Source organism: Pogona vitticeps, chromosome 5 (assembly GCF_051106095.1).
Source record: "Pogona vitticeps strain Pit_001003342236 chromosome 5, PviZW2.1, whole genome shotgun sequence".
NCBI lineage: Eukaryota > Metazoa > Chordata > Lepidosauria > Squamata > Agamidae > Pogona > Pogona vitticeps.
In genome coordinates this window covers 53,922,197-53,950,030 of record NC_135787.1, presented here as the reverse complement: position 1 = coordinate 53,950,030, position 27,834 = coordinate 53,922,197, and positions in this window count along the sequence as shown.

The following is a 27,834-nucleotide window of genomic DNA, read 5'->3' as shown; positions in this document are numbered from 1 at the left end:
GATATATTTAGGATAAATCCAGCTATCACTTCTACTAGAATAGACCCTCTAAATGAATAAGATTTTACAAATTCAGCACCTGTGAAATTCCACAGTGATTCAACAAATCTTTTCTAGTTGTATTAATGGCTGGATTTAGTCTTTTATTTACTTTTGAAGTATGTGGAGTACCAAGATTTTTTTTTTCCTTTCTAAAAGTAATAAGAGGACCACCCTTCATAATCATCTAAGAACACGTTCATCATAAGTGTTAGAAACAAATACTGAAAATATTCTCCCTAATTAAAACTCCATGGAGCTAGGGATTGAACAGTGGCTCCCCAGTAGATCAACGAAGGTAAGATATTCTGGTGAAAGAATGATTTTGCCTAATTCTTACACCCAAATGCTTAAAATTAAGGCTATGCAGGAAAATCAGAATGGCTATAGTATTTAAAAGCTGGGTTTTAAAAAGATCTGAAGTTATTTATGCCCCATCCTGTTTAATTAAGTGCTCTATGCACAGAATTAAATTCATAAATTCATTTTCCTTTGCCCCTGAACTCAATCTAGCCTCATTCTATTTCAGATTGAATGTCATACAGTTTGGTCTAGCTCAGGTCAACTTAGTTAATACTTCTGGCTTCAGACAAACATGGTACACAGGCCTACTTAGAATGACTTATGGGTCAATAATTCAAGGAGTCAGATGTAACTCTTTTTAAAAAATATATTGGAATAATAGTTGACATACCTCAGTTGGCAAGGACCCTGGCTGTCTAGTCCATCCAGGGAAAGAATGCTGCCAGTACTGGTGCCAACCAATCAGCGTTTAATAAACTCTAGTGGAATCATACCTATCCCAGGGGCCTTCACTGGTTTTAACTGGGCTTTGAGTCTTTTAACTTCTGTTGCTTTAACTGCTGGACAGGTAGGAAGATTTTCTAAACGAATGTCCAAGGAACAGGTGTGAGCTGGCTCTGTTGCATACAATACTTGGAACTAATCCCTTCTCCTCGGGACTCCCAGTGTGGTGTAGTGAGTAGAATGATGGACTAGGACTCAAATCCCCACTTGGCCATGGAAACCTACTGGGGGAGTGAAACTGGCAAAACCCCTCCTTAGAAAATATTTCACTTATGATTGAAAGCCCTATAACGGTTGCTTTAAATTGGTCCTGACTTGACAGCGCAGAACATGCAAAGGAGACAGCAGAGATATGACACATCCTTGGAGCTTCTGCCTAAACTTTGCTTGCTATGATTTGGCATAAAAAATAAGAAATGTTGATTCTTGTGACTTGGATTAACAGCGACCAGGTTTTCCTTAATGCCTCACTCTTTCCTCCCTACCCCCAAGTGCTGTAGTACTTTATACAGTATTGCTGTTTTTGAGACTATAACACAGGCAGGACTATCCTGAGAATGCTAGCCCTGTAAGACAGCAGAGACTTTGTCTACTTCCTCTGTGGCCCTGACACCAAGGTCTCCTGCCCAGGTGGCTTAGAGGTTTACCTGCTAGTAATAGTATAACTGACCAGCATATACGCCCAATGTGCATGAAGACATCTTGGAGATACCATTTTAACAGCACCTGTCAATACCTGACATAATTTAACATGACACATTAGCAATCTTTATTTGCGGTCTCTGACCCACTAAAATACATACATGTAATATTTAAAATAAATGGAAGCAGTTAAAACATTGACACATTAGCAAATTGAAGCAAGGGGACCCACTGCTCCAGTCAATATCAGTAATCTACTGCCCACTTCTCCATTGCTGTGTCTAAGCTGCCTGCTTGCCTCTGGCAGAAAGTCAGTAATTTCAAAGGTAGTTCCCCCAGACTTGGGAATCTATCAAGGGAATCTACATGGTCCCTCCCTTGAGCTCTTTCTGCTGGCATGAAAAAGCCTTTTTTTAAAAATTCAGGCAGGCTCCAGGCCTTTTGGCATTTGACCAGCTGCTGAGGAACCGGCTTTTATTTACCCACTTGGGTGCTATATTTTCCTTAACAAAGTGTTTTTAAGTTGTGCTTTTAATGGTTTTCGAGTGCTCCTTTAATTTAATTCTCTTTTAATAACTGAGCTTACGCTTTTCCTTGCACATCTTGTTCAGTATTTCTGCAAGCCATCTTGGGTTCCTTTTCGGAGAGACAACTGGGAAATAAATATATAAATGTATGGCACTATTGCCATGCTGGGGCTTTGGGGCTGTAGAATTTACAGGCTGCAGGGGCTGGCACTAGAACTGGCTGAGATGGTGCCCTGCAAACCAGCTTCTGCATACCTCTGTGCTTCTTCCCTTCAGAGCCGCAAAACTGCTGTCTTCTGAAGATTGCCTGTGCTTGGTAGTTCTGCTATTTATGGCATTATCACACTGAAAGGACTAAATAATGAATTATTTCTGTCTTTGTTCTTGAGCTGCTTTCGCAACTTTCACCAACTGGGTAATTAGCACTGTGCCTGTCAGTGTGTTTGTGATGTTGAGGCTTTCTCCATGACAACAAGAAAGAAACTACTAGGTTTATTACACAGACAACGCATAGACTGCTACCAAATGGCAACTTTCCAATTAAGATTTTCGTATAACCTGATGTGAAGTTAAAACACGCCTTAGCTCTTTTTTATAATTTGTCGGTGACATTGTTCATGATATATTAGTTTAATATGCAGGAGAAATGGACAAGTCTGCAAACTTCAGCAGGTGTATCTTTTCAATAATAAATTCATTTTGCAGACTCTTCTGTTATACGGAAATGTTATATGCATATTTATTTAGGCAAGCTTCTGAAAGCTATAAATAGCAAAGAATAATTGCATTCTGGCTCACACACTGAACAGAACCCTACACTGGATTTCCAGTTGTGGGACAATGGACCTCCGTGCAAGTGTGAGGGTTTCTTTCCTTCCCACCGAAGGTCCCCTCATCAGCCCCCCAAAATGACTCCAGAAAATTGGTGGGAGCCATTTTTCTGGCAGTTATTAAACTTGCAGAAGGGATTCAAGAGTGACATGCAGGTTCCATTGTGCTAGTACCGCATGGAAGTACCATGTTGGATTTAGGCCGTTGAGTCAGCTTGATAAATTCTTTCTGACTTGGAAATAAATAAATAAATAAATAAATAAATAAATAAATAAATAAATAAATAAATAAATAAATAAATAAATAAATAAATAAATAAATAAATCCCATACCTATTTTATAGATCTGAACATTCTAGCATTATATCCTATTGTACATAAAACACTGAGGTACTGAGAAGAAAGCCATGAGTAATCTGTCCTCTTTTTCCTAAGCTTCCTGCACCCCTCAACTGTAGTGAAGGATATCGTCCACCAGCTTTAAAGTTCAGTTCATAGGGCTGAAAGGTGCCATATTATACAGTGGTCCCTCGCATTACGATGTTAATTCGTTCCAGCGAAATCGCTGTAGAACGAAAACATCGTAAAGCGATTTTTAAAAGCCCATAGAAATGCTTTAAAACCTGTTTAATGCATTCCTATGGGCTTGAAACTCACAGTTCAGCGAAGATCCCCCATAGCACGGCCATTTTCGCTGCCTGTGCAGAGAGGAATCCGTCCCAGAAAATAGCAGGCGGACATTTTTTTACCCAGCGGCCGTTTTGAAACCGCCGATCAGCTGTGCGAAAATCTTCATTTTGTGATAATCGGTTAGTGAAGCAGGTAACCAATCATCGCAAAGCGAAAAAAACCCATAGGAAACATCATTTTGCGATCACTTTTGCGATCACAAAAACTTCTTCGTTATGCGATTTCTTCATTAAATGGAGCACTCGTCTTGCGAGGCACCACTGTACTTCCCTTCATACAGTATTCTATGGAATTTACACACACACACTTGAACTCAGGCAATGCTTTCTTTCTTTGCCTGTGACAAATTCTTTTTTGTCATGAAAAAAGAAAAAGAATTTCGTCCCAAATTCTTTCTTTGCCTGTGACAAATCTGGAATCTGCATCACTGCAACTTCACTGGTTAGGAATATGAGGAAGCTTCTCAAGGCAAGCAATTGTTTGGGCTAGAGGAAGAGGAACCAACTTCTCCAGCATCCTGACAATGTGAGATTCCAAGATCACAACAGTACTGTCAGAAAAGCTATTTGAAAACAAGATAGCCTCAAAATACCACATGAGCATCCCCCCTGAGACTGGTACAGTTTTGTATTGAGATTAAGAATCGATCTCTCTCTCCCTCCCTCCCTTCCTCTCTCCCTCTTTGTGTGTCTGTGTGTGTGTGTGTGTGTGTGCGCGCGCGCGTGTGCGTGCGTTAGCAACCTTTTTCACAGTTTTCTTGGTTGAAAATACACAGAAGAGACATGACCACATTAATTTTTGAGATCTCAAATTTTTTCCCTCCCTCACAGTTCAATGGCTATGCCATTCACTTGATGTTCATGTGATAATTATGCTGAGAGAGGTCTTGGAATTTACTAGGTTTTATCTAGCATTCCTGTATTTTTACACAAGACTACCAGATCTGGCTAACAGGACTGCGTGTTTTGCATTTGGTAAGCAACTTTTCTGAGGCATTTCCCTAATGAGAAACATACTACAAAGTGGCTGATGAAACCCTTTGATCCACTACTAAGAGAGAGTCTGGAGGTTCAGAGGGCTAGAACTAATTCACAGGTACCTTTAACACTTTGGTACAGATGATGAAAGGACAACTTTGTTGATAGGAAAATAAGATCAATATCTGTAGATTGTGCCTATGTTACAAGATATCAGAGTCGAATGGGACCTTAAAGACAGTCTGGTCCTCGAGTGCCACAAAAATGCCCCTAAGGATGCACATGGCCTGTGTACAATGTGGAAGGATTAAGAAGTTCTAATACCTCATATTAAAGTTGAGGGTTCGTTGCATAAGCTTTACCATCAAACTTTCAGGCACAATAATTTGTATCAGACTTTCAGACACAATAATTTGTAATAATGGCTTGATTCTCTGTCCCAAAAGCTTTAGTCAAATAATACATTAAAATACTTGAATTATCTATTAAAAAGACTTGGTTGTTTAAATGCATTGTAGGCTAAGTCTTATTTCGTTACATTATTTCACCATTTTCCTTATATTTCTGCACAGTAAGTCATTTCTCAGGAGACTTACGGCTGCTGCTGTTTTGTGTTCTTGCTGTTAAACAGTCTCCTTGTGACATCACAATCCACTTCTTATAACAGTGATGACTGTAGTGCCAGAAATTTATGTGTTACATGCTCAGTATTGGGGAGGGGGAAGCACAACAAATAGGAAAACAGTACGCTGGAATGACACCAACCATTAAGGAGGCACACAAATACAGTACATTGATCCAAATAGAGCAAAAACCCTCTGAATCCAAAATAACACAAAAGGAATTATTGTTTTACATCTGATAAATATAAAGTTTCTCCTGCTGTGAAAGTCCCTTATTCCCTTTTATATTAAGTGGGAAGTGTATTGGAAAATCTAAACCTTTTAATTCTGAGGCAGTTACTAAAGACAGCAAATCCATCATGGTTTCATAAGCTCCCTTTTGTTTTGAAACAACATTCAACAAACCTCTCCCTGCTTTTTTTTCAAATTGACTATTAGATTTACACAGTTTTTCTAATTGTACAAAGTAAGGTAGACACATTGGATTGCTCCTCTCATGAGCTGCGTTAGTGGCTCTCTTTTAACTGATTACTAGGGTTCTGACAAGAGGAATGAACCATGGCTACACAGCTGGATTTAATGAGGGTCCACTCATGCATCCAGTGGTGTCATCAGCCTCGGTCAGCCTTCCAATCACTCCTGGAGCACCGGTCTCTTTCTGCTCATCTAGCCAACTCCAGGCAGGGGAAGGGAGAATGACTCTCCCTGCATAGCTGTCAAGGGGCTAGTGGCTAGATGAGCGGAAAGAGTAAATGGAAGGCTATCAGCCGCAGAAGTGGCCAGACCCTCATTAAGTCCAGCTGTGTGGGGGTATTCATATACAAATATGAATACCCCCATCTCTAACCATGAATAACGAAGGACGTGTTTGGGTTCATTTTCAGGTAGGATACAAAAAAGCCAGTAGTTCAGAAGAAATATTTACCACTTGAGTGGATTATTTTATCCAATGCATTTTCTTATTTGACAGCTGTAGCTTTTCTCCTTCATATATTTCTTAAAAATTTCATGTCTGCAGTTATTTATCTTGCTTTAGCTTTGGGACTGAAGACAGGAAACATGGTGGTGATTAAAGAAATACTGTGTAAAATGCAAAGCATTTGAACAGAATGTTGGACAAAATCTAAGGAACTGTTCAATTAGCCCCATGAGCCCAAGTAGCCTTAAGATGTCTGGAATGGCTTCTCTGGTAAGATTCATGTCTATCTGCAGACCAGGAATCAGGGCCCAGCATTCTCAGGCATCAGAACACTTCACCATAGCTCATGCCTGCTCTCCCAATCTGCCATCTGTACATCACCTGCAAACAGACTGGGCCAGTTTGGTAGCTATTAAATATGTGGGTATGCCTGAGCAAATAAAGGTGTTGTTCTGACATTGAAAAGACACTGAAATCAGCATCAGGGAGGTTTATGCAAGGAGGGCATTCCACATCTGATGTTCGTCCATCACTTAACATCATATAATTGGGCTTGTGGGAAATTAGAGCAGGGCTGTGGATGAAGAGTGAAGGAGTTGAGCCTGTTCACATGGAACATGGTAGTTCTTGAAGAGAGTGGTGTCTTCCTTTGTTCGTTATTCAAAAAAGTAGCTGATTTATCAGAAATCTGTGTGGCTTTATTGAGAGGCATGTGTGTATTATGACAACGGTATTCATATTGTGGGGAAAATGAGAGGCTCTTTATGAAATACACAAGCCTCACATCCTGATCCCCACTTCACGAGATCAAATCTTGACACATTGTCATCTTTTGAAAACACTCTATTATGGAGTCACAGGCAGTACAATAATAAAACAGTACAACATTATGCAGTCACAGGCAGTACAATAATAAAACAGTACAACAATAAGAACAAAATAATAAAATAATCATTGAAGCCTACACATATGTAGGAAAAAGCAGTCTGTTAAAATAACAGTCTTTCTAACAAGATTTTACAACAAAAAGCAAAAACTTAACCACAGACTCTGTGATTGTTTGGTTTATATCTTCTAACAAATGCTCCAATACCATGTGAATGGCCTTCCAGGGCCAAAATAGGACAGAGAAGTCTGTTAACATTCTTCTCTGCGGATGCTACATTCAAACATGACATGGGCAAAAGATCTGACTACTTCATCTCCACAGGCCAATCTTCATATGGAACGCTGCACTACCACCCTTCCAATGCTGCTGATGGGAAACAGTTTAATCTAGCCCTGGAAAAAGCATGCAGATATTTGTGGACACTGTGTTTATCAAAATACTTAGCATGCTTAGGATACTCTAAATTTAAGCCAACATTTGTTGGCAAATAAGATTTGTGGGCAGTGGTTAAAGTTAAGCCTCTGCTTACAACCTCAGTTTGATCCTGATAATATCAGGTAGCCAGGTCAAAGTTGACTCCATTCTTCTGTGGTCAATAAAATGAGTTCCCAACTTGCTGTGGGTGGGGGCAGTGTGTAGTCCACATAATTAAATTATAAACCACCCAGAGAGCACTTTAGCACTATGGGGCAGTATACAAGTCAAATCAACAACAACATTTGATGGTGAACATTGCATGTCCATGTGTTTCATTCATTCTTCCAAAATCAAATTATAGTATCATGATCCTTTGTCTAGAGAAAACCCATAGAAAAGCCCAGTAAGTGTAATTCAGCTATAAATACTGTGAACCAAGAACCAATAACAACATATTTTTAAAAGAAATAAAAGAAATCTGAGGATGGATACACAGCCTTTAACCAATAGTGAAAGACAAGAGACCAAGATCTACACTCTACAGATATGAGACCAGCCTCCAGTCATAGTCCTGATGAAACACATCTAATGATTTCAAAAAGTGAGCAGATCTTTTTTTTTAAATTTATTTTAGACAATCAATCACATTACAAACAGATAATACAATTAACTATCCATCTTACTTACTAAATATTTTAACATTCTAAACACCAGCTATTTACACCATTTAACAAAATTGCAGTTAATCTCAAATCCCCATTCCATCCTGGAAAGCTACCTACCAACAATTTGAGCAATCTAGATTATTTCCAAAATCATGTGACCTCATTCATTGGTGTGTTTCTATTCTTTCTAGTGGATCTTCCAAAAAACAGAAGCAGATCATCGGCATAAAGATTTATTTTGTGATGTCTATTTTTAAACATTAGTCCTTTAATATTTCTTCTTTCTCTTATTCTTCCTGCAAGGAGTTCTGTTGTTAAAGCAAATAGAATTGGGGACAAGGCATCACCTTGTCTTGTTCCTCTGAAAAGAGTAAATTTCTCAGATTCTAACCCATTAATAAGCATTGTGCCCCCTGCTCTTATATATAATTCCTTTTAAACTTTAATGAATTTTTCCCATATGCATTTTCTCCAAAAAGATTGGACATATATCACCATTCTACCCAGTCAAAGGCCTTGAGTGTGTCCAGTGAGAGAATTGCTATTTTCCATTAGCACAGCAGATCTGCGAGCACACTTTCTGTTGCAGAGTTTTTTATATTTTTGTAAAGTTCCCTTTGCTATGCAGTATAAGTACAGGGATCCACAGAGTAGAATACCTACAAATTCGCCACAGTCTATTTCATTCTCATTAAATGGTAGTTAAAGTCACAATAACTCATTTTGAGATATTTCTGCTACAAAGAGTAAAAAAAATGTTCCATTACTTACAGTTGCAAACAGATCAGAAGCAAACAAACAACTGCCACCAACAAAGGAAAGAGAAGGGGAAAGCACTCAGCTGAGAGGCGGGACTTGCCCTGAACTAAAAAGCTGGAAGGAACAATTGGCCAGTGCTGGGTAGACAGACAATCACTCTAGCCCAGAAAAGTAATTCTCAGTCACACAAACTACAGACAGCATGTGAGATTATAAATAAAAACTCCAACACTTTCAACAGCTGAATTAAAACCTTGAATCCATATTGCAATACCATATAACAACTGAGATAGAGTTTTGTCATTAGCTAATTAAAGCAATAATCAGTGGCGATAACTCTAACGAATAAAGGTCGGTGCCTTAGCCATTCCCCCTTGCAATTCCAGCACTGCTATGAATTCACTGAAAGAAAGGGGGAAAATTATCTCTGTCAGTGTCATGATTTCACTATGATGTAGGAACATGACATTTGTCTCCCATGAAAATCTCTATTTCAAGGTATTTCTAGAAAAGGTTGTCAGATGTTTTGTTATTTCAAGTAAGGGAAGAAAGGGAGGAGAGATGAAGGAAAAAAAACCCAGAGTTTTTTAAGCCGTCTCCAGCTATGATATATTAAGTGTAATCTCTCATAATAAGATTGCAATAATGTTCTCTGTGTCGGAATTAGACTTATTCCGAGAGGTTTACTTTAAATAAAGCAGGTCTGTTTTTTATTGACTTAAATGGATAGTTAGTAGGGAAGTGTTTATTACTTTCTCAGTTTATATGCCATGTTAATCTAACATCTAAATCAAGTACAATAAGGAGACTAAAAATCAACAAGGTGTAAATGCCTTTGGGGAGCTACCTACAGAAAACAATGATGCCTGACAGAATGAAAGCTTTGTAGAAAATCCAGAAATAGTTTTATGCTGATATTTTGAAAGACTGTCATCTCTTGCTAAAAACAAATGATAGATTTTGCCCTCCAAAATATGGAGAATCCACCATCAGGATTTAAATCCACACTAGCAGCAATAGGGCACATGCTGATTTCTTCGGAAATGCCCTGAATGTCAATGCAGTTTCATTGCCACTGTGACAACAGGCACTGAATGTAAAAATGAACCATAAGCAGAAGAAAGCAGACACATAATGTGTTTTTGTTTAAAGTTCACACATTTTGTGTATAGGAAAATGAATCTGAAAGGTGTCATTACCAGAATAATAAAAGTACACGTTGTCACTCAGATTTTGCTTTAAAAGATATTTATTCAATCTGTAGCTTGTGCCAAGTTTCTGGAGATAGTGACAGCTTCTCAAAGATTATGTCTTACCCTTATCTGTTAACATCAACAGAATATCTGTCGGCCTTCAAAAGAGATAAACAATCTGTTCTAAATGGAGTTGAACTTCCTTTAAATTGGTAGTTCTCAACCTTAGGTCTTCCAGTCATTTTGGATTTCACTGCCAGGAGCCTCAGACAGATGGGCCAGTGATCCAGGATTGTGGGACTTGAAGTTCCAAATATCTGGGTGGTCAGAGGTTGAAAACCAGCTCCTTAAAGGATTACATACAGGGCCTAAAGGGGCTCACAGGTACAGCTTTCTCAATGTAGTCCCAAAACAGTCTTCATGGAATAAAAAACTGTCTTTCAAGGCCCAGTCACACTGACAATGTACATCAATTCCAGGTGTGCTCACTTTAACTTAAACTATATTGGTTTATTTATGGTAATTAAAACTAGTTTGGGAAGCAATACTGGAGTCAACTCAGTTTCTGTTCTGTTCGTGGAGCATACTCTTGATTACATTTTTGGTTTTTATTAAAGTACATCAGGTGTCTATGAGTAGCTACTTGGTGTCATAATAGTCAGTAGAAACCACAGGGGAAATACCAGAGAGATGTTCAGTAGGAAGGGAACCAATGCTGGAACCTCAGCCCCTGCAGCCAGGGCACCGATCCCTGTCTGTGTCCTGGTGCAACTGCTCTGCATCTGCTCTGTGCCCGCTTTATGCCCACTGGTCTTCTGCTGGTCTTCTGGCTCCCTTGGCCGAATGGAGAGAATGGGGTAGGTGGTTGTAATGCCAACCTTATTGATGAAGTGATATAGCGAAAAACATTTTAAGCAAGAATTTTTTAAAAGAAAAAATAACAGTCCCTGTGCCACCCAAAATCCACACAGGCACGAATTAAAATGGCAGCAGCATTCACAAAACTACACTAAATTGAATTGATTTAGAAGTGAAATATTTTAAAAAAGCTCCTGCCAGCCAGTTGAAAAAAAAATCACTTTGCAGCCTAAATAAAACAATTTCACCCTTACATCATCTGCCTGGGAATTTATAAATACTCTAAATTCAAATAATGCTTAAACTGATTTAACTGTGGTTCTTCTAGTAAGTGGAACTGCACCCTCAGCTGAGGCTGATGTGTCAACTGTGACCCCCATCTGGGCAAACATAAACGAATGGCATGCACAGTAACCTGCAGATTTCTATAATGTAAGGCAGGAGTGGGCACAACTTCCAGAGATATGGGGTGGTGGTGAATGTGTTAATTCCTGACCCTGCAACCAACTCCAAATTTCTTTAGAAATGTTTTTAACTGAAAAGGCCCCCTCATAATCTGTAATAACCACATTCCTAAAAAAACCAAAAATTTAAGTGGAAGGGAGTGGGTTCTGGAGGGGCCCTAAAATAAAATTGTCACCCACCCACCCATCTGAGGGCACAAGGAAACCTTTTGAGCTACCCTCGCTTTTTAATTTGCATTTTGAGGGGAGTGTGAGGTGCAGAGGTTCTGCAAAACTATCCCCTGGGATCTCATATGTTGCACTCCTGCCATAATGTGCTATAGATGGAGCTGGCTTAGGTGCTCATCTGACAATCAGTGCCAAATATGGGGCTACTACATGTTAATGCTTAATGAGCTTACTGGACCCCACTCTTTCTAGGCAGAATTCAAAGTATTGGTGCTTCTTGGGATGGAGTGACCTGAAAGCCCTCAGTAGCTTGGGATGGAGCCACCTCAAAAGTCACATACTTCAACATAATTTGGTCCATGTGAGAAGATCTTCTTCAGAGCTCTTCCCAGGAGTCTACATATTCAGAATGTGAGAAAAAAAGGATGCAGTCATTAATTTTATAGTGGAAGAGAAGAAAATGAATTCTAGTATCTTTACATAATAGCCCTGGCATCCTTTGAAGCAACAGCTGCAGACGGCCTACTGAAGAAGTGATCCAGCAAAGAGGAAGTCCTGGCAAAGGAAGGGTTGGCTACTGGACAAACACTTGCCATCTGGCCACCTTGAATATCCAGCTAGGACACTGCCTGCGCTCTTCCATACTCACAAGTTCAGCTGCACTACTTGAAACATTCTGTGAGGGTTAACTATTTGAATAGGTCTCGCACCCAGGCAGAGGTGGGATCTTCAATTCTACAAAGCAGAGATCTTTTCTTTACTACTGAATAATTTAAAATCCTCTTTCTCCACAGAGCACCCCCATCCTAATAAATATGAAATTCTGAGTGTGCCCTACAACGTGCGTGATGCAAGATGCCAGTTAAAATAGCTTGCTACAGAACCCATGAAATCCAGACCTGCAAAAGATGATGGGACCTTGATGTCCGCCAGAGACCCACCCCTCTGATTCTCAGCCAGCTCAGAATCCCAAACCTGTCTTGGTCACCAACCATTAGACAACTCCTGGAGAGAGTAATGCAGGAGAATAAGGTATTCCTGACAGAAACCTGTGATTCTGCCTCTCCCCCCATCAGTGTTTGCCCCATCATGAAAACATCTGATACTGAGTCTCAAAAGTGTAATATTCAAAAGAAATGAATATGTCCAGAAAGGTGCTGAGACTTGTTAGGTAGACCTGCAGTGATTCTCGGTATGGCACACTTCTTTTCTCTAACTCTCTCTCTCTTTTTAAAGCTTTTATTTCTTTTGAAATCCACTGTCTTGTAAGCATCTCTTGAGCTGCTCAGCACCTCAGTTCCACACCGATAAAATTACTGGGTGCAAGGAGAGTTCTAGAGATATATGAGATGCTGAAGCAGCACAAGTGAACTAGACATGTGTGAAATTTTCATTACAAAGGCTCAAACTATATAAAACCTGAGCAGTTTCAAGCTCAGAAAAAGAAATGAAATCAACTGAGTAACATCCAAAACTTTTAATACTTCACATATATATATATACACATACTGAAGCAGGCAGTGAAGCTTAGACTCTTTTCAAGTAAGCAATACTTTTTAGAAAATGAGTTTTTCAGATTTCTCTGTTTTCACTGGAAAATCTAATACTGAAGTTAGAAGGCACCGGTAAGAGTTGTCATGGGTTTCAGAGCAACTAGACTTTCTGTACTCCTTACCAGAGAGTCCCTTTATTTTCCTTTGCTATCTAATAGGAACAATGTTTAGTTCTGCTGTATTTAGAGGTGAAGTGTACAAATAACTTCCACCTTTGCATGAGGAGACTCCATGGCTGGTGTGAAGCTCTGACAATAGAGGTATCAAAGCCTTTAACATAATAGTGTTTATTTGCTAACATATTTAGTAAGTTACAAATGCTATTCACCCTTCAAAGGCCATCAGCCATGGTATTTTTCTCCACTATGTGTGTGTGTGTGTGTCTCCGTGCATACGTACATATGTACACACACACACACACACACACACACACACACACACACACACACACACACACACACACACATATACGGGGGGGGGACAGAGAGTGGCTCCCAAAAATTAAAACTCTGCAATAATCACAGATTTTTAAAAAACATAAAAACTATGGGAGCTCACTCCATTGCGTGGATTCAATCTTATGACTGCTGGTCTTCTGACTTTGCAGCACAGAGGCTTCTGCGGTTTAACCCGCAGCAGCACCACGTCCCTTAAAAACTATACTAAAATACAATTAAACATTTATCAATATTAAAACCACAATTAAAAACAAAATTTGAAATATTTTCCAAAACACTTGAAGATCTGTAAATTCAATGAAGATGGCATTCCTGAAAGCCCCTCCCCCACCTATTGCTTAAAAGCCTGCCTGCAATGGATGTTTTATTGCCTGCAGACAGAAGGGGGCAGGGGGAGATGTGCTACACAAGGCAATGCATGCCAAAGTCTTGGGGTATCTGTTTCAACAGTGGAGAAGGTATTCTGTAGGTGTGCCAAGGTTGACTCACAGGAGGCCTTGGATTTGCAGAGCCCCTTTGCTTCCTTGATGAGTCCTTAACTTTGTGAGGGGAAAATAATAAAAACTACACCAGGGGAAGTGGAATAGGAAGGAGAAAGAAAAATCCACTCACCACTTTCTGTCATGGGCTGGTTGGTGAAAAAAGCCATTACAGTATTTAAATACTAGAAAATACTGATTATATTTAACATCATGTGTTGCTCACAAGTCTGCATGACTTGCCACAAAGCTGACCTATAAAACATCCTTTGTACATTTGTGATATTATTATGATGGCAAGGTAGATTGGCATAATAACATGGAGCCTTGTCATTCTTTAAAGAGTTGCCTTTTCCTATAGCTTTACAGCAAGTCTGCAGCCTACAGTTTTATAGTCAAAATCCTGCTCCATAGCTATGTTGGTGGAAAAGAAATGGCATGATTCACAGTGACTACTTACAAATAATTAATACATCTGTGGTTGATTTCCTCATTGTGCATCACTGTGACTGAGGTGGTTTGCAGTGAGACCAAGAATCCAAATGACACCTGTTAATTAATGGCAATTAATTTTGTAAATTGTGCCACATCCCTTCCACTGGTAGAACTATGGAATAGGATTGTGGCTGCTATAGAAGACACTCCAAGTTCCTCCTGTTCTTATGGAAAACTAACAAAGAAAACAATGCTGCAGCCCCAGTGATGGAGAAGCTTTTTACATTCTTAGGCCAGTCAACTCACACAGCTAAATACGCTGTGATTTTTATCAAACTTGACAGACTTCTACACCTACATCTGCAGCACGTTGTCTATAGGAAGGCTATGTGAACAGGACTTTGCCAGAATCTAGTTTCACACATTGGACCCATTTTGCCTCAAGCAGAACATAAAGTCATATGTCTGGAATAGCAAAATATTCTCGCTTTTCCAAAGTATGTGTTTCACTTTTTCTTGTGTAGTGCTATAAAAATGCAAGAAGTTCAGAACATGGTCCATCTAGATATAAATGTTGCATGTAAGTCACAGCTGCTAAATACCTCCGGCAAATCAGTGGCATCAGAAACTGGTTAGTTTCCCTTTGTTGTTATTAACTGGCAGAAGAGCTTTGAGATGGCCTGAATATTACATTATATCACCACATCAGGTTAAATGCCAGATTGAGCCTTACAGGAAAAGATGGAAAGGCAAATAATTGTTTCTTTGTTCTGATATGGAGAATATACAGCTGAATAAACCTTAGTAGTAATTGGGTCTGACTGAAGGTAATGTTATGCATCACTTCTTATTACCCTATGTTTCAGTGGCTAACAGGAGCCATTTCCCCCTTTGTTTGCCTCGGATTTGGCATGGATGAAATCGAATTAAAAAACATTGACTGCATGATATAAAGCTCAGTGCAGGGTAACTTGGTGAAGAATAATTTCTTTTTTATTCAACTAGTAAGGTTAGTTTAATTTCACTCCAATTTGTTGGTATCACTTTTCTCCACAAGAACCAAAAGAGAGGGAAAGGGTAGTCCATGCAGAAATGGCCAGTTATCACCTCATCAGATGAAAGACAGCTTCCATGGCTGGAGTTTCATGCAAAAATGTTCACTGCCGCTGCTGACTCCTGCAATACAATTATTGTCCATATTCATCTGGATGGTTAGAGTGGTTTCACCAATGGAAACCAGTTGGGACACAATTTGAAAGACTTCAGATCTTCCCAACTTGTAGTCATTCCCTCACATCAGTTACATCAAGACTGGGACAGCTGTCATGATAGGTAACTTGTCTACAGCCTTGTAACATTTTTAGACTTTCAAAGCTGACACAAGAGTATGTGAATGTCTTAGTGAGTGAGACAAATTGTCAAGCAGTGTTTTCCTGGATTGACATGAAACCAGGGAGTTGTTTATCCACTCCTTTCTTAATTTCATATATACCCTCCCAAAACATTTGTGTTGCTAAATAGATTTTTGTATATATAGAAACAGTGAATCATAGACCTACAGGACTGTAGAGTTGGAAGGGATCTCAAGAGTTACCTAGTCCATTCTTCTGCTGATGCAGGAAATCTACAGGAAAGCATTGTTAACAGCTGCCCAACTGGTGCTCGTTTACCACTAGCAATAATCACACCTCACATTAAACTCATTGCCTTTGATATTGTTGCACAAAGCACAAATGTTATGTGAGTACAGTGGTGACTCGAGTTCCGAACTTAATTGGTTTCAGAACTCCGGTCGTAACATGAAATGGCCGTACGTCGAAGCACCATTTTCCATAGGAATGCATTGAAATTCAATTAATCCGTTCTGGCCAAAGAAAAAAAATCACACAGACAGAAAATCACTGCAAGACCCATTGGAAATGCAAAAAAAGCAAAGTAGAAAGCAAGCAAACCATGCAAGACCCATCGGAAATTGGGAAAAAGCAAAGCAGAAAGCAAGCAAAGCATGCAAGACCCATCGGAAATGCAAAAAAAAGCAAAGCAAAAAGAAACTGAACCCTCTAAGACCCATCAGAAATGGGGGGGGGGAACCTGAAAAGCAAACAAAGCCCCCAAGACCCATTGGAAATGGGGGGAAATCCAAAAAGCAAACAACCCCCATCACAGCATAAAAACACAATCCCACCACCCAGCCCAAAACCACACCACAAAACCCACCCAGAACAGTTTTTAAAAAGCAGAAAGCAACACCTTACCTTACCAGGCCTCCTCCGATCACACTCACTCTAACCGTTGGGGCGAAAGAGATAAAGAAGCAGTCTTTTCGCCTACCAATGGTTACCAATTTGAATTCCCTGCCTTTCCCCCCTGCCTTTTTTTGGTTTTAACTCAAAGCTCCAGCTGCACGTCAAAGCAAAATTTTGCGGCTGGAGCTGGTCTTAACTTAACTTAACTTAAGCTGGGACATTCGTAAGTCGAGGACCACTGTATTACAAAATAAAATCCTGCATACGCATGTAACCTCTGAGTTAAATTGTGGTATATTGTGAACCATGCAATAAATTGTTTCATTACACCAACCAGGGCCAGGTTTTATTATAAGACCAGAGCAGACTTATCAATGTGAGTTAATGAAGGTCATTAATATAGATGATTGCTACAAATCAGAAATGACATGGTGTCATATAACAACAAAAGTAACAAAAACAAATACATTATTTATATCCAGTCTCTGAAGCTTAAATAACACATATAAATTCATTGTTATATTTAATATTGAAATACAGTGGGGCCTCGACTTACAGACGTCCCTACTTGCGAAAATTTCTAGATACAAAAAGCTCCAGCCGCAAAATTTTGCTTCAACTTGAGGCCAGAACTGCAGGGTGTTTCTCATCATCATCCTCAGCATTCTCCTGTGGGTGAGTATTAAACACTTGAGTAATGTTTTAAAGACCATACCACCCCTAACATATTGTACCCCATAACTGCAACTTTTTAGAAAATGCTCTTACCTGTCTGACTTCATCCTTTGCATCACTCTCAAAGCCTTCATGAAGTTTCTTCCACCGTTAGATCCTCAGAGCTGTTGGCAGCCCTCCCAAAGCCCAGTTTCACCAGCACACAGCCATCCATGTCCTGTGCAGATTTCAGGGCTTCTCCAGTTGCCTTCTGAAAAGCTGTTTTTGGCCCGTGTACACAATCACACTCAACCTCATTATCATCATCAGCCCACAGCAGGGTGCAGGCTGGCTTGCTTGTACTTTTCGGCTTCTGCTTTGGCTTTGCGGTAAATACGTATATGTCTTCTGCAGACTTGGCCTTTCTTCTTAGATTTTCAGAGTCTTCAGGCAGCATTCCCCTGAGACTTCCAGAGGGTTCTAAGGGGCACAGGGGCTTGGAAAACCCCACAGGCCCATGGTCAAAACCTTGGGGATGCAGGCGCTTGTTGGGTTTCACTGGAGCGTTTTGGCTTTCTGCCTTTGGGGGCTCCTGGGGGGAGGGGAGCTGATTTCTCTTGTCCTCCATCTTCTCAAAGCCACACTGGTCTCTACAAAGAGCTTCAGGCAGGCACCTAACTCCCAAAAACGCTGCCTAAGGGCTTGTCAAGGCAAAAACACACCACCCTGCTTTGATGCGCCCCATTGTGGAGTTTTAGCCCCAGGCAGCCTAAGGGCATGCTAAGGCATGCCCTATGGTCCACCCTTTTCTAGCCAAACCCCTCAAACCTCTTCCTAGTGGCCTGCAGGGCCAGGGGGGGTGCCACATAGTGCCTGGGGCCAATCCTGAGGCCGCTCTCTGGTTACAGGGGACCCCACATCTATGAAACACTGCCTATAGGTCCACATTGACTTCACAACCCCTCACCACGTCAGCCCCTGTCCTCCCTGGAGGAGGGACTAGGGTCTTAGTCCCACCTCAAAGGGATGAGGCACCTGTCAAATTTGATTTTGATGAGTGCTAGGTACCCTAACTATTCAAAGCATGATTGAGTCAGAGAGAGAGAGAGAGAGAAGAAGAAGTGAGAGAGAGCTACACTGATGTGAATAGCTGAAATCTGGATTGACAATGTAGGATCTATCTCAATGGTCTACATTAGTACTTAGAGCTGCACAAACATGGGCTAGAGGGCTAGGGAAAGGTGTTAGAATCATAGAACTGTACAGCTGGAAGGGACTTCATGGGTCATCCAAGTCCAGCTCTATGCCAAAGCAGGAAATCTGTAGCTAAAGCTTCCCTGGCAGGCAGACATCTAAAATCTGCTTTAAAACTTCCAACAGAAGAGTCCACCACTCTCTGAAATAGACAGTTCCACTGTCAAACAGCTGTCATCTATATGGATTCTATCTCATTCATCAGGAAACCTGCCCAGTTTAACTGTTTGCAACCTGATCTGGGGAAGAGAAAGAATGTGAAAAGAATCTGCTGCCATTGCTGGGGAGGCAATGTGTAGCCTGCATAATTAACTTGTAAACCGCCCAGAGAGTGTTTGAAACACCATGGGGTGGTATATAAGCAGCACACTTTGCTTTTTTGCTTTTTCTTGTTCATAGGCATCTTTGTGAAATTACGGTCTCTGGTATTGAAAAGGGAGCATTCTTGTGTAGTACAGAAAAAGAATCATTAGGGGATTTCAATATTGGTGTTGCAATAACTTTAGTGGAGCTTGCATGGAACTTTGTCAAATGACAAGAATAGGGATGGTGATCAAAAGTCTCTAAGTGTCAGCGTATGAAACAGAGAAGGCTAATCTGTCTGTAACTCATGAATCTGGGCATGAAAAGCTGATGTTTCTTAAGAGAAAATAATTAGCCCAATGACCTTGAACAGTACAAAGCTACCTATTAAAGAATTCCTGGCCACAGAATGCGTGGAGCAATGTAAAGTCAGGCCTTAACTGTGGCAGGGTTAAAACAGCTGGAAAAAGAAACCATTAGATGTTTTTGCAAACTTAGTGATAGGGATATTTGTCAGGATATTATGACCCATAATAGAGAATTTACTCTTAGTACATGGACCAAAGTTTAGTAATAGGCATCCATCTTGAAACAGGTGTGCAGCCACAGAGTCAGCACATGAGGCTGATGCAATCGATGAAATGTGTATTCGATATGATGTAATGTCTGGGAGAAGACATCAGGTGGTGTGCCCAGTGATTGGCTATTCACACTATATAAGTGCTGTACAATATGGTGCTTATGTTGGAGAATTGCTGCATGAAGTGCTGTTCGTTTAGTTTACTGTAAGTGTATTGTTTAGTCTGTTGACTGATGTACATAGTTTTGTTGTACATAGTCTGTAAATACACTGCAGGTAAAGGAATCTACCATCTCTGTGAGTCTCTTTGCTGTCAACCTGGAAGACTGACTTGTCGGAACCATCTCCCACACCCCAAATCTTGACAGTACAATGGTGCCTCGACTTACGAACTTAATCTGTATTGGAATGGTCTTTGTAAATCGAAATGTTTGTAAGTTGGAAGCACCATTTCCCATAGGAATGCATTGAAAACTGATTAATCCATTCCAGCTGAAGAAAATAAATAAATAATAATAAAAAAAGAACACAGCAAGCCTGGTCAGAAGGTGCTCCATTGCTAAGGTTTAAGAAGAAGAAGAAACGTTCAGAAACAAACACTAAAGCCACCTCCGTTGCTGAGGTTTAAGAAGAAAAAACTCCAAAAATAAACAGCAGAGCCACCAACAACACAGCACAGAAACATACCCGCCCCAGCCAAAACCCACCCAGAACAGTTTTTTAAATGGAGAAAACAGCAGGTTACCTCCCTGCAGACACATACACACACGCTCACTCTAAAGCAGGAGGCTCTTCCAAGCCTCCTATGATGACGACACACTCTCTAACTGTCGAAAGTGAAAGAGCTACAGTACAAAGCAGCCTGATTGCCAATTACAGTTAGAAACCTGAATTGCCCGCCTTTTTTCCCTGCCTTTTTTCTGTTTGTAAGTGGAAGCTCTGTTCGCAAGTTGAAGCAAAATGTTGTGCCCGGAGCTGTTCGTAAGTTGAAATGTTCATAAGTAGGGATGTTCGTAAGTTGAGGCACCGCTGTATTCCAAGACAAGGAGACCATGGTCACAAGTTTAAATGGCAATCCTAAATTTTGTGTAGAGATTTGGGGATGGTTATAATTTGGGTACCACAGGTGGTTGATGGCAAACAAGATGCAACTGGCCTCTACACAGGTAAAGAAGGTGTGGCAAGCACCCCATATGCATAGACCATATAGCAAAGCAAATAGCATCACTGACTTGTGGGGAAAAAATAAACCAAACTAAGCACATAAAAATCTCCTCACTTTTTTTCTATTGCCACATGCATTTAATGTCCAGAGAATTCATATCTGCATTTTAAACTTTAAAGATAAAATTTAAAAAATTAAAAAAATAAAAGAATCAGTTACATTTGTTGTTTTAAGGTTGATAATTTTATTTCAGTTTGTTTATGAATCTATCAGAATTTACCAAAAACCACACATTTCTTCAAACGTAGGAGGGAAATAACTTGAGGTAATGGAATGTGAGATAATGCAAAACTAATGGTTTTTTTTCCTATTCTACAATGAAGGGTCTTACAGAATGTTTTTCATGTGTTCTTATTCAAGATGAAGCTGGAATCCGTTACTGTTCCTACTGTTAATCCTCCTTTGAAGTTTCTGCAACATGCTACTAAAATAAATCTAGGGTGCCACATACTTTTGTAGCTTAAAATAATTAAAATGTCAACAACTGGAACAAAGTGTTCCAACTAATTTAAAATACAAATCCAGTGCCTATTTCAAGTTGTTAATGGTGGAGTTATTTTTAGTACGAGAGCAGAAATAGTGAAAAGAGTGAAGAAACAGAAATATGATTAGATACAATAGATGCTTCCACTTCAGAGAAAATATTGTGCTGATTCTTCCCAGTTAGCATCTATTTCTACTGTCTCAACAAGTTGTTATCCATCAAAAGCACTGTTTCCCCCCTCCTCTTCATTTTACAGTGTTTGTAGGTGCTCTGCCAGAAGCTCATAAATCACAGTCTACTGGCATTTTATTAGTAATACCTATTTGAGAAACAAAGTCCCATTTGTCTAAGTCGACTGAGATAACATGCCCAGTCTAGCACTAATAGATGCATTGGTGCTAATGATATCAGTTGTAAACTGGCTAAGTTGTGTAATAACTCTATATTTATCACATCAATGAGAGAGGATCTTAGAGATTACTCAATTAGATTGTCCACTTCCATTGAATATCATAATATATGTGTGTAAAGATGGTGGTGTATCTTATAATTACTGTTGGTAGTTCGTTGTACTGAGTAGTGGGTACACAACCATGGTGAGAGGGAAAATACAACTAAAATATTAATCCCATCTAATTCACACATACTATAGTAGAGAGGAAAATTCTACAAAATCCAAGGGTGACATCAAATTAAACATATGTATTTGTTTCAACCAGAGGTAGAGATGGGCACAATCCTGGGTCATCAGATCATGCTGGATCATCATCATGACACCAGAAGTGCCACACATTCCCTCCAGCCCTCAGATGGATTCTCCCACTCACAAGGTGGTGCACACTCCTCTTTGGATGTTTAACCAGTCGCAGCAGGAGCACGGACTTCCCTTCCTGCCTCCTCCAGCAGCAGCCCACTCAGATGATGAGGTGGGGCAGGGATTGCTACTGCACAGTCTTTGAGTGGGCAGGTGCATTAAACACAGAATTTGTGCTGTACAGTTCTTCCAAGATATAAAGCCAGTCTGTCACGAGATGAGGAATGGTTCCACTACTTCCATTAGATGGTTAAGAATCATTTTTTCCAGGTGTGATAAAGATGAGAACATAGTGAGATCAGCCTGAAGATTTTTGGGGGGGGGGGTGCTGAGTGTTCTTTATTAGATTTCAAAGCTGCAATCACTTGTGCTTTTCTCCAGCCTTTTGGAATCCTGAGATGGTCAAGACAACTATAAAAGAATTTAAAGAGCCATGTTTTTATTACAGTACCACAGTGTTTTATCTGTTCTACACAGACATCATCCAGGCCTGCTGCCTTGCCATTTTTTGTAGCTACAAATCACTTTTTCCAATTCACTTAAACAGAATGGCCTTGTAAGGTCATTGGTCTAGGTCCTTAGAGATGTTCCTACTGGTAATGAAATTATATTGTCAACAAGTACATGTGCTTTATTCTCGTGGACGTCCTTTCTTCTATCTCTGATAAGCTATTAACAAGATATTATCTAGGCCAGGGGTCTCAAACATGCGGCCTGGGGACCATTTGTGGCCCGCTGGATGATAGTTTGTGGCCCCCGCCTTGCCTGCCCCCCCAAAGTGCCCACGCGTCCTCTGCTGTCAAGAATCAAAAAAACCCTCACTTCGCTCGCTGGCTCTCCCCCCCCCCCCCGCTGGCAGGGTGCAGTTCCGGACGGGGAAGAGCTGGCAAGAGAGGTGCGCTGGTGGCCCTTTTCCCCGAGCGCCTGAGCCACCGCTGAGCAATACCTGAGAGTGGAGCTCGCTCCCAGACCATCCTCAAAGAGCACCTCCAAGCCACCACCAGCAGCTGCCACCGCTGCTGTCTCTTCCAGAGAAACGGCTCTCTGGCTCTCTTTCTCTCTCAGCACCTCCAGCACCAGCCTGGCCAGCGGCCGCCTAAGCACCCAGCAGTGCTTCCTCTTCTTCATCCTGCTTCAGCCGCCTCGGCTCTGGAGGCTGCTTGGACTCACCTTGCAAAGTTTGCTCCTCTGTCGTGGTGGGAGTAGCTACTGCTGCTGAGTGCTCCTTTTTTGAGAGGGGCCCTCAGAGGAAGGTTGCTGGACCTCCATGTGTGTGTGTGTGTGTATGTGTGCGTGTGTGCATGCATGTGCATGTGCTGTGTGCGCTTGCGCACACACCTGTGGGGGGCCACCCCACTCTGTTTAATTTCGTGGGTACCGATGGGGGCTTTTCTCCTTTGGCAAGACGATTCTGTGAAGGGTTTTTAAAATTTTGTGCCCTCCCCCCCCCGCTAGGCAGTCACCGTGGCTCCCTCCCTTCTCTGCTTCTTTGTCCTGCTGCTGCTGATGGTGGTAGTGAAGAAGGAGCCGGAGGGGGTTGTGGCTGGCAACTAGGGCTCACGCGCACCCCTCCTCCTCCTTGGAGCCCCAGCCCGGCTAAGGAAACTCTTGGGCGGCTTCCTCTTGCTCTGCTTGGTGAAAAATCTGATGCAGCCCAGCCTCAGCCAGCCTCTGCCTCCAGCAGCCCCCAGGTAAATTGAGTTTGAGACCCCTGATCTAGGCCAATTCTACTGAGCTCCTGATAAGTGAAGGTTCCTACCAGTATGGTAATAGATACTCAATAGATCACTGACCTCTAACATTTGGGCAAACATTCTCCTGACACAACCAGGTATTTTAAGCAAATCAGTTCAGGATTTGATCACATTCCTAATTTTACTAGTTTAGTTAATTTTTAGCATTAAAAATAATAATTCCCCGATGAATCAGTACAATTTATTATTTTTGATGCGAAACATTAACTAAAATAATAAAATTGGGAATAATGACCAAAACCCTGAACTGATTTGGCTGATTCAAAAAGGGTTGGATGTTCCAACTGAAACATGGCCCTTCTGAAGAAGACCAAATCTACATCCAAATAAGGTTTGTTTGCAATTCAGATTCAGAAAGACAGTGAGGTGCAAACATCATACAAAAATTGCTGTATTTTCCTCCCAAGCTCTCCATATAGGGAAAAAGATGTGGAAAAGGAAATAAAGAGAAGTTGCTTTGTGACTGACAATTCTAGTTTCTTGTCACAGTAGATAATTTTGCTTAGGTTCTCAAGTCACTGTACTTTGGGACAGGATGCTGAAATAATACATGAAAGAATGTGTTCAGAGATACGTATTCATTCTCTCTCCCAGGAGCAGAAATGTTAACATTGGAGTTTTTGGAAAGGAGGTCTCTGGGACCTGGGAGAACATCAAATTCAGTGCCCTCTTGAAAAATGATGGATGTTCAAGTACTTCTGTGTCTGCCACTGTGTGTTACACATTCATCATCCACCCTGGCCAGTTGTACTTTCTGTAACTTTGGTGCCAGCTGAGCAGAAAACTGAAAGCACCTTAAATTGTTTCCCATTCATTACACTCTTCACATGTATTTCTTAGCTAAAGGGACTTCCATAATGTGTGGTATTTGTGTACTATTCACCCCCACAAAGAATGGGCTAAGGTGAAACAAATTATTCCCCAGTTCCCTGTGTATGTATGTATGTATGTATGTATGTATGTATGTATGTATGTATGTATGTATGTATGTATGTATGTATGTATGTATGTATGTATGTATGTATGTATGTATGTATGTATGTATATAAGTAGGTAGGTAGGTAGGTAGGCAGGCAGGCAGGCAGGCAGGCAGGCAGGCAGGCAGGCAGGCAGGCAGGCAGGCAGGCAGGCAGGTAGGTGTAGCTTTATTTACCAGTTCTTGAAGTCTTCTTGTAGATTAATTCCACCAAACTAGTTTCATGGAAGGTTCCATATTGAATACTTTATAAACAATTGTTATGTTCTTTAAGGAAGTGGATGGGTCTGTCAATGGATAAGAGAAAGCTTTCAGTGTGGAGGTTTATAAGCTTATCAGCATTGCTGATAAAGAAACTGCTGTAAGTGTGTTCAACCATACCTGTATACAAGTTCAAATACAGATTTTTGTGCTGAACATGCAAAGCTTTACATGATTTCCAGGTGGGCAGCAAGCGTACCTACATTCCCCATATCACCACCATCCTTTGAACCTTACATGCTTTTGGGATCAATACCTGTGTGCTATCTGGATTAAGTTCCCGCTTCTCATATTCATTCCATTGCTACATCTAGCTAACGGTTCAGAACAGTGCCAGCATTCCTGTTACTAGCTGACCAAGAGACATAGAGCATGGGGTTGTCTGCATGTTGATAGATACCACCTCCCAAATCTCAGATGACATTTCCAAGTAGCTTCATGTATGTGTTCTAAAACAATAATAGATCAGAGTCCTCAAACATCCCATAAGAAGAAGCCTAAGGGACGCAACCACTGCAGCTGACCCAAGACATCCTGCTGCTTGCATTGCAGCAGTAAATAGTGGCTCTTTCTCACACAGTCAGGATACATTTATTTTGGCAAATGAAGCAGAAAATCCTACAAGCAACTCTTTCCCTTCTTGGGGGGGGGGGGGACACACCAATAAATATCACTACATGAGATTGCAGTGATGTTATTGTGCTGGCAGAGCAAATCAACATTCTGTAAGGCAATTCTAAAAATAAGAGGATCCCAAACAAAATTGTATAACTCTGAAACAAGACTTCAGATGACCACTGAATTTGGCACAAATGTAGCCGAGAGTATGCGCCTTCTCAGTCCTGGATTTGAGGAAGTTTGAACAAAGGTGTTTCAAGTTGTGATTTTTTTTCCTCCTGGCAATGCAAGCATGATAGTGATACCTGGATATACTCAAACAGTTTTAGGATTGAATAGGCCTCACATATTTAGCTAAAGAGAAGATATTTACGGGTAATATAGAATTTCTTTTGTTAACCTCACCTTCTGCCCACTCGCCTTTGATCTAGCAGATTGCCCAAAAGTCAGAATTGTGGGCAGGAACAGGGAGATGATAGTCTCGAAACATAAACCCAGCAGGGGAGCTGGGGGTTGAAGGCCATACACTAAGGCCCATGAAGGATACATTAACATACAAAAAGATAAGGGAAGACGGATACCCCTTCCTCCAAACATTGAGGTGAATCCCTGATGCAGGCCAAACGGGAGTTGGGATATCTCTTATGCATATCTATAGGGGGTGAGGTTAACAAAAGAAATTCTTTATTACCCATAAATATCTTATCTTTAGCTAAATATGTGAGGCCTCTTCAATCCTAAAACTGCATTTGCATATATCCATGTATCAATATTGTGCAGCAATACTGGACTATTTCCTAGCATTTTGAATCACAGGTACAGAAACAAAATATCCCACTTTCATAAACCAGAGGTTTTTCAAAGAATTGATTAACATATTAATTAACTAAATGCCTGAAATCTTCTGCCTGAAGCAGCCACTTTGTTCTTCTTAAGGAAAGAGCAAGTTCTTTGAACAGTATCCTCCATGCACCACTTTCTGAGGCCTTTCAGCCAGATATGACTGGTTCCACTATAAAACTTTGCCTCCAAATCCCATTCCAGCAAAATAAAAACAAAACAGTAGGATACCAGAGCCAATGCTACTTAGTACCGTACTCTTAAAAGGTCTGGTAAAACTAGCTGGGTCATACTGCCCCTTATCTACTTTCAAGGGCCAATGTGTTCACAAGCCAATTTGATTTGAAAAGAAAACAAACAAGCAAGAAAACTGAGTCTCGAAATATTATTTCATTCATCACAACTGCCCAAATCTGCACCTTTCTTGAAAGTCTTCATGTAGCTTATCCAGAGGTGCCCCCATAAGGTGTGCTATTACTGTACAATTTTTTTCCTGGAAATAGAGATGGAGGAACAAACCCTTTCAGCTGAAATCCTTAAATACTCCCTTTGCAGTGGAAGCTATGCCTGCAAATTTAATTCAATTCAGTCAAGAATTCAGTTGGGAAGTTTTAAAAAATTATAAGCAAGGCTCAATTTTTTTTTATTTAAAAAATCTCATTGTGAAACCACCTAGCACAATAACCCCATCGCCTATGCGCCTGAAATTTGGTAGTCTTAATTGATTCAGGTCAAACTACTACGCACAAAGATTTAAAGTAATCCTGTCAAAAATCATCTGATAGCTTCTGTGTGTTATGAAAATCTTAACTTTAGAAAAGAGGCACCATTTAAGACTGAAGGTGAAGTAGACTGTACCCAAATAAATCTGAGTGAAAGCACGCGGCTTTCTGATAAACCAAAGTGGATCTTGGGGACGTGGTGGCACTGTGGGCTAAACCGCAGAAGCCTGTGCTGCAGGGTCAGAAGACCAGCAGTCGTAAGATCGAATCCACGTGATGGAGTGAGCTCCCATCGCTTGTCCCAGCTCCCGCCAACCTAGCAGTTCGAAAGCATGCAAATGCAAGTAGATCAATAGGGACCACCTCGGTGGGAAGGTAACAGCGTTCCGTGTCTAAGTCACACTGGCCATGTGACCACGGAAGATTGTCTTTGGACAAAATGCTGGCTCTATGGCTTGGAAACGGGGATGAGCACCGCCCTCTAGAGCTGAACACAACTGGACAAAAATTGTCAAGGGGAACCTTTACCTTTACCTTTACCTAAAGTGGATCTAAACCAGGCTTTGCTTTTGATGCACACCCGTTTTCACATTTTAATGATGGTTAAGAAAGGAAATAGTCATTTTAAAAGACTTTTTCCCCAGTCATATTTCTTCTTTCCTATTTACTTGTAGAAAACAGAGGACTTTTTTTCAATAAATAATACTAAGT